The sequence below is a fragment of the Delphinapterus leucas genome, chromosome 9 (assembly GCF_059928025.1).
Source record: "Delphinapterus leucas isolate spDelLeu-1000000601 "Yukka" chromosome 9, BTC_Dleu_Yukka2, whole genome shotgun sequence".
NCBI classification, from domain to species: domain Eukaryota; kingdom Metazoa; phylum Chordata; class Mammalia; order Artiodactyla; family Monodontidae; genus Delphinapterus; species Delphinapterus leucas.
This window is the reverse complement of record NC_143137.1, coordinates 75759290-75771936: the sequence shown is the minus strand read 5'-3', so window position 1 is coordinate 75771936 and position 12647 is coordinate 75759290.

Genomic DNA, 12647 nt, shown 5'->3' with positions numbered 1-12647 from the left:
TGGACTGAGGTTTACACCATTGCCTCCTCTAGTTCTCAGGCCTTTGGACTGGGAATGAATTACTCCACGGGCTTTCCTGGGTCTCCAGCTTGCAGACAGCAGATTGTGGGACTTAGCCTCCATGTTTGTGAGTCAATTCCTCATAGTTAATGTCTGCACACACACACACACACACACACACACACACACACACACTATCATTTCTGTTCCTCTCAAGAGTCCTGACTAATACAGGTAGGGAATGTATATGTGTGGCAAGGTGGAGCAGAGGACAAGCCCACAGGAACAGGATATGGACGGGTTTGGGTTATATGTTCTATTTAATCCATCCCATCAATTAGAGTTCTGCCTGACCCTGCAAACTGGGAATCAAAAAATTAGTAAAATTAGATTATCTAGAGCTGAAACAGGAGGGAAGGGGGCAGGGCACAACATTTGAAATAATGACATAGCCCAAGGACATGACATAAACTGATTAGAACCAAATGGGTCCAAGATGGCAGACAAGTCAACTTCCACTAGACCTTGAGCCTCAGTATACGCTCACTGTAACACATCAGCAAGCTAAATGACACACCCACAGGCACCATGACAGTTCCAAGACTGACCTTAAGGATCAAAAAGTGGACGGTGGCCCAATTCCTGGAAACCCCCACCCCTTCCTGAAATAGCTGGAATACTCCTCCCACTCATTAGCCTATGAAATTACCCACCCCTATAAAAACTGGCAACCCCTTACCCTGGCGCCTTTCTCACCTTCTGAGGTGCCCACCCCCCTCCCCCGCCGGTCTGTGGAGTGTGTTTCTCTCCAAACAAATCCACTTCTTACCTATCACTTTGTCTCTCACTGAATTCTTTCTGCAATGAGACATCAAGAACCTGAGCTTTGGGCTTCCTTGGTGGCACAGTGGTTAAGAATCTGCCTGCCAATGCAAGGGACATGGGTTCAAGCCCTGGTCTGGGAAGATTCCACATGCTGTGGAGCAACTAAGCACATGCGCCACAAGTACTGAGCCTGTGCTCTAGAGCCCGAGAGCCACAACTACCGAGCCTGTGTACTACAACTACTGAAGCCCGCGAGCCTAGAGCCTGTGCTCCACAACAGAGAAGCCTGAGCACTGCGACGAAAAGTAGCCCCTGCTCTCCGCAACTAGAGAAAGACTGCATGTAGCAACAAAGACCCAACACAGCCAAAAAATAAATAAATGAAAATATATATATAAATAAATAAATTTATTAAAAAAAAGAAAAAGAACCTGAGCCTCATTAAGTCCTGAAACCAGGTGTGTGATCGCAGTTGGAAGACTGTGGGTTTTGGCCAGGTTCGAGCCCCGATCTGAGTTGAGGCTGGGTTCAAGTCCTGGCGTGTGGGTTCAAGTCCCAATCTGAGGTGCACGGTTTCTCCACCACCTAGGAGAGTGTGTCTCACATAGTGAGCAGCTGTGATGGCTAATTTTAACCCGTCAACTTGACTGGGCTAAAGGATGCCCTGATAGCTGGTAAAACATTATTTTTAGATGTGTCTGTAAAGAGTGTCTACAGAAGAGATTAGCATTTGAATTAGCACGCTGAGCAAAGAAGATTGCCCTCACCCATTGGGCATTATCCAATCTGCTGAGGGCTGGAATAGGACAAAAGAGAAGGAAGGCGAATTCAGTCTCTTTGCTGGAGCTGAGACATGTGAGCTTCTTCCTATAATAAATCTCCTCTTATATCTATCTTTATATATACATATATATACTATTGGTTCTGTTTCTCTGGAGAACTCTGACTAATACAGCAACTAAAAAAATATTTATTGAATGAACAAGAAAGACAAATGTTGCTTTCCCAAGCTATGGAGGCCACCAGTTGATCAAAATTCCTATAAGGATTTCAATGGAAATGGTTTGGAGTGGGGAGGTCAATGCCAAATTAACAGACATTTAGCAAAATAAATCTTTTAAGGATTATATTGTTTCTTTCACCACTGCAGTGGGCAAAATCCTGAGATGGCCCTTATGATATCTGCTCCCTGGTGTCACTCCTGGGATTACATTATTGTACGTGGTATTGATGAAAAATTAATCAGTTGACCTAAGAAAGAAATGGAAAATTTTATTTCAGCCAAATCTGAGAGTTTTACCCTGGGAAGTGTGTCTCAGAAAACTCTGAGAACTGTTCAGCCCTTTAGAAGTCAAGGCACGATTACACACGTTTTCTGAGACAGAGGGCTGTACATTAAATGACGTTTTATTGACAGTTTACACAGTCCAGATATGAGCGTCATCATGGCCCTTTACAAGATCACGAAGGAATGTTATCTTTTAAGGAATTCTCTTACTGCTGCTAGGAGAATGTTGCTGTTTATGGTTGAGTAGGTATTTCTGCCGATGGGGAGGTTTGGTCGAAAGCATAATGCAGATACACTGTGCACAGTAGAAGGGACATAGGAGGCCAAAGGGCAGAGAAAACTTTTTATGTTTAAATTTTTTGGTCTCACCATAAAATGTGAATTTTATTTCACAGTGACATAAGGGGTTTTGCAGATACAGTTAAGGTTACCAATCAGTTGACCTTGAGTTAGGGAGATTATCTAGTTGGGCCAAACCTAATTGCATGAGCCCTTTAAAAGCAAAGTTTTCTCCGTCTAGTGTCAGAAGAGGACATCAGAGCTTCAAAGCATGAGAGGGCTTCAGTGTCTGTTGCTGACTTGAAGATGGAGGAAGCCATATGAAAAGGACTTGAGGGACTTCCCCGGTGGTCCAGCGGTTAAGACTCCACACTTCCACTGCAGGGGACACGCGTTCCATACCTGGTCGGGGAACTAAGATTGTGTATGCCGCTTGGCGCAGCCAAAAAAAAAAAAAGAAAGAAAGAAAAAGACTTGAGAGTGACCTCTAAGAGTTGACAGGAATCCCTGGCCAATAGCCAGCAAGAAAACAGGGACCTCACTCCTACAATGGCAAAGGACTGGATTCTGCCAGCAATCTGAAAGAGCTTAGAATTAGATTCTTCCCAGAGCTTCCAGATGAGCACACAGCTTAGCTGACACCTTTATATCAGCCTTGGGAGACCTGAGCAGAGAACTCCGTCATATTGTGCCAAACTTCTAAACTACAGAACAAAGAGTTAATAAATGCATGTTTTTAAGCCAGTAATAGTGTGGTAATTTGTTATATAACAATAGAAAACAAATATAACCGCTTAAATTTTGGCTTCCAAACTCTGCCAACCATATCTGAGCAGATATTAACCTCTTTATCAAGATCATTTATATGAAACACAATAAATTAAACATAAGCTTGGTAAATACCTGAATGATAATCACAACATTCTTCTTCTCCGTATGTTACTGAGCTCAGGTTCAGCTGCTCACCGCTCAAAAGCCAATAATTGCGGGACAAGTGTCGGTAGAAATGAAAGGTGCTTTATTCAGAAAAGCCGGCGGTCTGGGGTAGAAGGTGAACTCTTCTCCAGAGACCAACTCCAAAGATTCTGCGCAGCCATGACAATTTTTAAAGGGAAAGAGGGGTAACAACCTCAGTTATCATTAAGGTAGGAGGTCAGATTCTTCAACATCTTTCCGTTGCATGCAGACCTGCTGACTTCTCCTGATCTCCCTTTGGACACTACCTTGCTCCTGTGGTCTGCCTGCAACTGGATTCTCTCTTGCCAGTGTAGTCTGCTGGCACCCATGGGGTCTGCCTGCAAACTTACCAAGGGGAAGCAAGGGGTAGACAGCTTAATTCTTCTTAATTAACTACTTAATTCTTCATTCTTACTCCTTCTAATCCAGGAAAGGAATCAACAGGTTAGGCAAGCAATTGTGTACATTCAGTAAAGCAAAAATCAGGAGCTAGGTTAAATGTTACCTAGTTACCTAATCATTTTTATGATTAAGGTTTAAGGGGAACAGAAATAGACAAACAGGCAAGGGGCAAAAGAGCTGCTTACACATATGGGCAGAGCAAGCTACAATAATTCTAATGCCCACAAAGATAGATTATTATGAGCAGTAGTGTTAATCTCATTCTTTTTTTTGCGGTACGCGGGCCTCTCACCGTTGTAGCCTCTCCCGTTGTGATGCACAGGCTCCGGACGCGCAGGCTCAGCAGTCATGGCTCACAGGCCCAGCCGCCCCGCGGCATGTGGGATCTTCCCGGACCGGGGCACGACCCCGTGTCCCCTGCATCGGCAGGTGGGCTCTCAACCGCTGCGCCACCAGGGAAGCCCTCATCTCATTCTTTTATCAGTCACTGAGTCTCTGACTCTGTTGTCCTAATCATTAACTGCTTGGGCCTGCTCCTTTGTGACTCTGAGAGGCCTGGGAGACTTCAGCTTTTCTACAAAATAGAGGCAGGAGACATAGAGGGGTTTTGTACTTGGGAGTGACCATGCAGTGTACTGCTCGGTTCCACTTAACTTTAGGTTCATTGGTTGGCACAGGGAAATATACTTGGCTAGAGCTGAAGTATGCAGCTGTCCAATTTTTGAACACCAAGCAGCGATCTTAGTGGTCATAAGGTACTATATATGTATATATATAATAATATATATTATATATATATATATATATATAAAATGAAACCGAGCAGGACCCTGTGAGGCCCTCCTGGGTACAAATCCTTTCCGTGTCCTCCCCACCCCCTTTCTTGTTTGTTGAAAATAGGCTTCATTCGGCTTTCTTGACCTTCCCTGAGTTCCAAAGGGCAGATCCTAACATATGCTAATTGGGGAAGGGAGGGAATGCAGAAACAATGGAGGAGCAGTCAAGAAACAATAGTGCAGCAATAAAGCAGGGTCCTGGTTCCTCCTCAAGAGATATATATAATAATACCTTTGAGTTTTTCTGCAGGAGCTAAGGCCCCACTCAGGTGGAGAACGGTAACTTCAGGCTGAGTACAAGATTCCTGGAACACCGCCCTGTTACTTCACCACCAACCAATCAGAAGAAAGTCTGCACACAGTGGTAGATAATGAAGACTCTGACCCCCTCCCCAAATGAATCTCCCTTTAAAAACTTTCATGGTCAAGCAGAATCTTCAGAGTTGGTTTTTGGACACAAGTCTACCTTCTCCCCAGGTCATCAGGGAAAAAAGCAACTTTTCTTTTCTAACCAACATTTGCCTGTTTAGTATTGGCTTTTGAGTGGTGAGCAACCAGACGTGAGTTCAGTAACAATATAATTAACATGACCCTGAAAATTCAGGGAGGCAATCATTACTGTCATTGTCTTTTTGATATATTTTAAACATGTTTACACAGAATTCAACTGTGGACATAGTAAACTGGTACCAAAATGTATTTTAATTCTCTTAACTTTAAGAATCTCTGAAGGAGAACTTCCCTGGTGGTACAGTGGTTAAGAATCCACTTTCCAGTGCAGGAGACATGGGTTCGATCCCTGGTCAGGGAACTAAGGTCCCACAGACTGTGGGGCAACCAAGCCCATGCGCTACAACTAGAGAGAAGCCTGCTCGCAGCAACAAAGAGTCGGCATGTGATCCTATGTGCCTCAACTAAGACACAAGGCAGCCGAAAATAATAAATAAATAAATTTTTTTTTTAAAAGAAGCTGTCAAGGAGAATTTTCCTGAAAATTGTTTTAAACTTAAGAAGTCTCACTTAGTCTACCTGCAGAAAGAATTAAAGCAATATATATATTTTTATATCCTTGACATCGTAGTTTAAAATCCTATTTGGAAGTTTGTAAGTAACCCGTTTCTCACTGATGTTTAGCTTTTGCCAAATATCCCCAAGATGATTATTTTTAAAGATCTTACATTTAAATAAGTTAGATAACTTGCAGAAAACTACTTTATAGAATTGGCATTCACACAGTTTTACCTATGAAAATGAATTCTTGATATTAAAGAGATTTGTGTGTGTACTTCACTAACTTCTCTATTAATCTTTCTGTTTTTGAGCTAGTATCTTGCTATTTTATAGTATGTTTTTATATACTTTACAATAGATTTTAATATCTGATAAAGCAAGTCTTCCCTTGTTACTCTTGTTTTACCCAATGATCTCGGCTATATATGCATGTTTATACCACCTTTAGATGAAACTTAGAATGATTTTGCCAAGATCCAAAAATATAAGCCTACTTACTTCATCATGGACAATTTAGTCTTTCTAATAACTTACTAATATAAATAGTAATAATCATAATAATTATATCTAATGGTTATTGCATATGTACCAAGTGCCTGTCAATATTGTTAGTGCTACATGAATAAACTCAGATGATATAACTGTTTACCTGGAAAACTAAGAGAATCTACTGAAAATATATTAGTAACAATAAATACGCTTAAAAAGATAATTGTGCAAAATTAAGTATCTTTCCTATGTAAAAATTATAACTAGTTAGACATATAATGAAAGAAAAAAAACTAGTCATACTATCACTGGAACTTTACAACAAAAGCTCCACAAGTGAAATAAAAGAATATGCAAGGAAATGAAGACACATACCTTGGTCTTAGAACATAGTGAATATTGCAAAGATGTTTATATTTTTTAACATAATCTATTAATGCAGTGCATTCTTATCAGAATTTCTATAGCCTTTTTTGGGGGAAGAATGTGTCAAAATGATTCTAATGTTGTGAAGAACAGACATTCTAAAATTGCCTAAGAACCTTCTGAAATATACTAATTAGGAGATAAGCCCTACTAGATATTTAAAGTAATTATAAGGCTTCAGTACTTATGAAATTTTGGTACCAGTAGCTCACAAATGATAAATCAGAGGATCAGAATAGAAAATCCAGCAATAGACTCAAATATATATAAACATTTAGAATCTAACAAAAGTAGCATTTTATATCAGTGGGAAAGAATGCATTATTTAACACCAGTATCAAACTATCGGTCATTTGGAAAAGTTATGCTTTTTTACCAAATGTCTCTTACACCAAGATAAGTTCTGTAAGTATCAAATATACAAATGCAAAAAATAAAGAAAGAAAGAAAATTTAAAAAGGAAAAACACACTGCAGAAAGATAGGTAAACATTTTTATAATCTAAGCATAAAGAAAAGCTTTTTAAAGCATGGAAACCCAGAAAACATAAAAATAAAAATACATAAATTTGACTATAAAAATACAAAATTTTTGAAAGGAAGAAAACTTTGTAAACAAACACATACAAATAGTCACAGGTGGTGAAAATATATATTGACTGTATGTAGCATGAGCCCATCTGGATAAAATTCAGCACGTATATTTGTATTGTGTGTCTGGAGAGATATCTAGAAAAAAGCTGCTGTGAAACATTTATGAAACATAAGTTCATTGTCTCTGTGGATTTATTATCATGAGCACAAATCTTTATTACAAATGTAAAATTCTTATTAAAATTATTGCATGATAAATTTAATATTTCAAATCAGTAGGGAAAAGATGAACCATTTAATAAGTAGAATTGGACAAATGGCTAATCATTTGGAAAAAATAAACATATATCCTAATTTCACACCTTCATGTATTTCAAATAGATGAGTTATCTTTTTCATTCAAAAAATATTTATTGAATATTAAAAACAATGTGCCAGATGCTAAACATAATGAATGTGATATCTGTCTTCCTGGAGCCACAGTGTATAGAAATTTTTACAGAAATACGGTTTTCTGGTTTTTTTGTTTTATTTTTTAAATTTTATTTTATTTATTTTTTTATACAGCATGTTCTTATTAGTTATCCATTTTATACATACTGGTGTATAGACGTCAATCCCAATCTCCCAATTCATCCCACCACCACCACCACCCCCCGCCACTTTCACCCCAGAAATACGGTTTTAAATGAGAACAATAGATGAACTATTTTTGATGTAAAAAAGAAACCATAAAATACCTTTATAATCTTGGGGGTGGCAAAGGTCTTTCTAAAATAACCAAAGGAAAGACCAATAAAGGAAAAGAACGATGAATTTATATAAAATATTTTCAACATCTCTCTATACAATAACTCTATAGGCACCATAAACGAGGCAACAGCAAGCTAGAAAAAGTATTTGCTATACATACAATAGACGAATATGATAATCACTATAAAAAGACTCACACTCTTTTAGAAAAAATGGGCAAAGGACATGAATAGGTAAAGACAAAATATAAGTGACAAATCAGCACATGAAATAAATGTACAATTTCACTACTAATAAAAAAAGTTAAGGGACTTCCCTGGCGGTCCAGTGGTTAAGACTTCGCCTTCCAATGCAGGGGGGTGCAAGTTCAATCCCTGGCCAGGGGGCTAAGATCCCACATGCCTTGTGGCCAAAAAACCAAAATATAAAACACAAGCAGTATTGTAACAAACTCAATAAAGACTTTAGAAGCGGTCCACATCAAAAAAAAAAAAGAAAAAATTTTTTAAAAAGTTAAAATTTAAACAAGGGACTTCCCTGGTGGTCCAGTGGTAAAGAATCTGCTTTCCAATGCAGGGGACGAGGGTTCGATCCCTGGTCGGAAACTAAGATCTCACATGCCTTGGGACAACTAAGCCGCGCCAAAACTTGATTCCAACTACTATATTATTTTAGACAACATCAGCATCGCAACATCTGTATATATCCACAATTTCTGCTTTAAGAGAAATTGTTGCATACAGTTAGTTGCGCGCCTCAATGAGAGAGCCCGGCTGCTGCAAACTACAGAGCCCACACACTGTGGAGCCTGTGCGCCACAACTACAGAGAGAAAACCCACACGCCACCACTAGAGAGAAGCCCACGCACCACAACGAAGACTCGACGCAGCCAAAAAAAATAAATATTTTAAAAATTTAAATAGGATATTGCCCTTTGCTTATTATATGGAAAAACAGCCAAAAGAATGATAGTTCCCAGAATAGGGGAGGGTTTAGGAAAGCTCTTTTATGTACTGTTAGTAGAAATGTAAATTGGTAAGACAGCTCTAGAGAAAAATTTAATTTCTAACCATTAAAATTTTCATATCCTTTGACTCAGCACATAGTTGAGTGTATGCAACAATTTCTCTTAAAGCAGAAATCGTGGATATACAGATATTGCAATGCTGATGTTGTCTATAATAATATAGTTGGAATCAAGCTAAAAGTTTAATAATGTGGGATTGATGGAGTAAATTATGATACAACCACACCACGGAATAGTGTTTTGTTATTATGATGGTGTAGAAGAGTTTTTATTGTCATTAAGATGACATAGAAAAATGTTGATGATGTGTGATAGAAACACAGAAGAGGAGGGGACTGGGTAGAAAACAAAGTTAATGTACTGGAAAATGCTGACAACCGTTCCCTTTGGCACAATTTCCTTTGGCATAAAGTAATTCAGTTTGGTGCAACATGAGGCTAAGTTTCTAGTTCAAAAAGAACAGTAAGAGGGAGGAGAGAAATGAAAGAACTGCTGCCCTCCCTAAGCTGGTCAGGTGACTTTCTTGCTGATTGCAATGGTGAAATGCATTCTATATTTCTTATAAAGCATTATCAAAGCCTGAGCTCTGGTGCTCTCAACTCCCTGGAGACTGTATTCCACAAGGCATGCAGTTGGTCATTGCCTACCATCCTTCTTGATTCTTAAGTACTCTGTGTGCAAAGCAGGGGTTTTATGTTAAACCTTACCTGGAGCTACTTTCTCAAAAAGATAGTAAACATGTTAGGAAAAATAATGGACCTTTGCATCTAATAGATCAAGATTTCAATCTCAGCTCTGTCACTTATTTTGTGACTGTGTTACTTAGACTTTCTGCTTCCTTGCCTTGTAACTGGGAGAATATAACTACCTATATCAGAGAATGGCTCTGAATATTCATTGATATAACCCATGCAGTGTCTGGAGTCTGTAATTTTTGGTTTATTAACACCCCTCTCCAAGACAAAAAAAAAAAAAAACAGAAGAAGAAAGAACTCATATTGCCCTCCTCAAAGAAACTGTAAGACCAAATCCAACTTGTTTTTATCAACCTTTATTCAAAGAGTAAGCCTTTTCACACAGAACAATTTGTGAGAGCTGTCAAGGTACTCTTCAGCATAGCCTGTAATGCCAGCCTCACCATCCATACCAACATGTTTTGCACTTCCTTGCCCTGGACCTTGTTGCCCACCCTCTTCTATCACGCCCTCTGGAACTTTTGCTGTATGACTAAGACTACCTTGTATCCTCCATGGGTACAATGGAAACATGGATCTCCCATAAAGACTCTGCTTCCCTTGTCAACTCTCAAACGGATGTTTCTGTTTTGTTTTGTTTTGAATAATTTCATCCCTTTTATACCTCTGGCCCAGAGGAGTCGTGTTTTTCCTGGTTTCTACTGCCACTTCTAGACCATTATTTCTCCACCTTCTTGTAAAAAGCAAGCAAGCCAACAAAATTTGCTCTCAATGCTTGAGGCTTAGGTAAGTTGACAGTATTGTTATCTACTAATCTCCCACTTATTCCCACTGAATTATTGACGATAACAGTGGCTATTGTGTATTCTAAATCCTGTCGTAATTCTGGATGACTTCATAACAACATAAATTGCCATTCAAAACTCTGACTTACGAATTTTTTTTTTTTAACCTCTTTTCATCACCAGCTCTACTCCTCAACCCCTCCGCTGGTACATATTACCATGGTTACAAACCTTGGATTTTGTCATCACCCATAACTGCTCTAATTCTAAAACTGCTATTCAAGCACATCACTCTCTGACCACAATCTCCAATCTCCTCTCCTACCTTGCTTATCCAACTATATCCATTATGATTATTCTTTGGACTTAACAGATCATCCAGGCCTTTGATCCCTCTTCTCTACCCCAACCCATCATTTCTCTCTTTTCGTCTTTCCCTCTGTGTTCAACCTAACGTGCTTTAGAATCACACTGTTCATATCCCAAACTTCCTTGTATTTTTGTCTTTTCCTTTTACCCTTTCATAAAAATCTCATTCCTGCATGAAATCAACATTTTCCTTATTACCTGCATGCCAGCAGTCTAATCGTTCTGGGCTGAATGTTGTGTTCACCCCAAATTCATACATTGAGGCACTACCCCCCACCCCATCCAGTGTGATGGTATTTGGAGATGAAGCCTTTGGGAGGTGATTAGGGTTAGATGAGGTCAGGAGGATGGGTCCTAATAATGGATTAGTGCCCTTCTAAGAAGAAACACCAGAGAGCTTGCTCTCTCTCTCTCTCTCTCTCTCTCTCTCTCTCCCTCCCCTGCTACCCCACCTTCTGCACACAAAGAGGTCTTGTGAGCACACAGGGAGATGGCGCCACCTACAAGCCAGAAAGAGAGTTTTCACCAGGAACCAAATTGGCACCTTGATCTTGGACTTACCAGCCTCCAGAACTTTGAGAAAATAGATCTATATTATTTAAGCCACCACACTATGGTGTTTGTTACGGCAGCCTGAGATGACTAATACACTAATAATATCAAGGAAAGTCACACAATAGGATGGATATGCCCATTGTAAATTCATCATCGCCAGTCTTAAATAGGTCCTCAAACACTGACCAGGAGTCCTAAATTTCATTAGTCAACTCATTCTACTATTCACTGTAAGATGGACTGTTTGAATCTTTCAGCGGGTGACTTTGTCTTTTAATTTGCTGATAAAGCAGAAGTTACCAGATGGGAACTTCTTCAACTTTTTTTTTTTTTTTTTTTTTTTTGCGGTACGCGGGCCTCTCACTGTTGTGGCCCCTCCTGCTGCGGAGCACAGGCTTCGGACACGCAGGCTCAGCGGCCATGGCTCACGGGCCCAGCCGCTCCGCGGCATGTGGGATCTTCCCGGACCGGGGCACGAAGCCGTGTCCCCTGCATCGGCAGGCGGACTCTCAATCACTGCACCGCCAGGGAAGCCCTTCCTCAACTTCTAATAATAAATACTTAAAACTACTTATGTTTGCACCTGTGCTCCCACCCTTCTCTATGGTTACAAGTGAGAATTAGTACCTTTAACCGAAGCTCAATCCATGCACCTGTGCCTTGGATCCCAGTGCTCTTCCACATTCTCACTTCTGATCATTTTTTCTCTCTTGCATTTCTAACGTATCCCTCCCAGTGGATTCATTCTATCAGCTTTAAAATGTGCTGAAGTCATTTCCATGAAAAGTAACAACACAACGATAGGGATAAAATACCAATATCCCAAGTGAGCTGTGTGATTCCCACTTCCCACTCTTTTAGTCTCTCCTATTTGGCTTCCACCTTCATCATTCTACTGAAACTGTGCTTAAGGATCTGCAGGAACATTGTGTATAAAAGGAAACTAGCTATTTGTCCATGATGAGAATGTCAAATATGTTTTCTCGGTCTGTCATTTTTCCTTTGTGTTTATGGTGAAACTTGCTTCATGGATTAAAAAAAAAAGTCTCTTCAATTTTATCAATCTTTTCTGCTGGGTTTGGGCATACACAGGAAGTCCACTTCTTTGAGGGACTTCCCTGGTGGTCCAGTGGGTAAGATTTCACACTCCTAGTTCAGGGGGCCCAGGTTCAATCCCTGGTCAGGGAACTAGAGCCCTCATGCATGCCACAACTAAGAAGCTCCCATGCTGCAACTATGAGCCTGCATGCCACAATTAAAGATCCCGTGTGCTGCAATGAAGATGCTGTGTGCCGCAACTAAGATGCTATGCAACCAAAATAAATACATAAATTTATTTTTTTAAGAAAAGAAAGT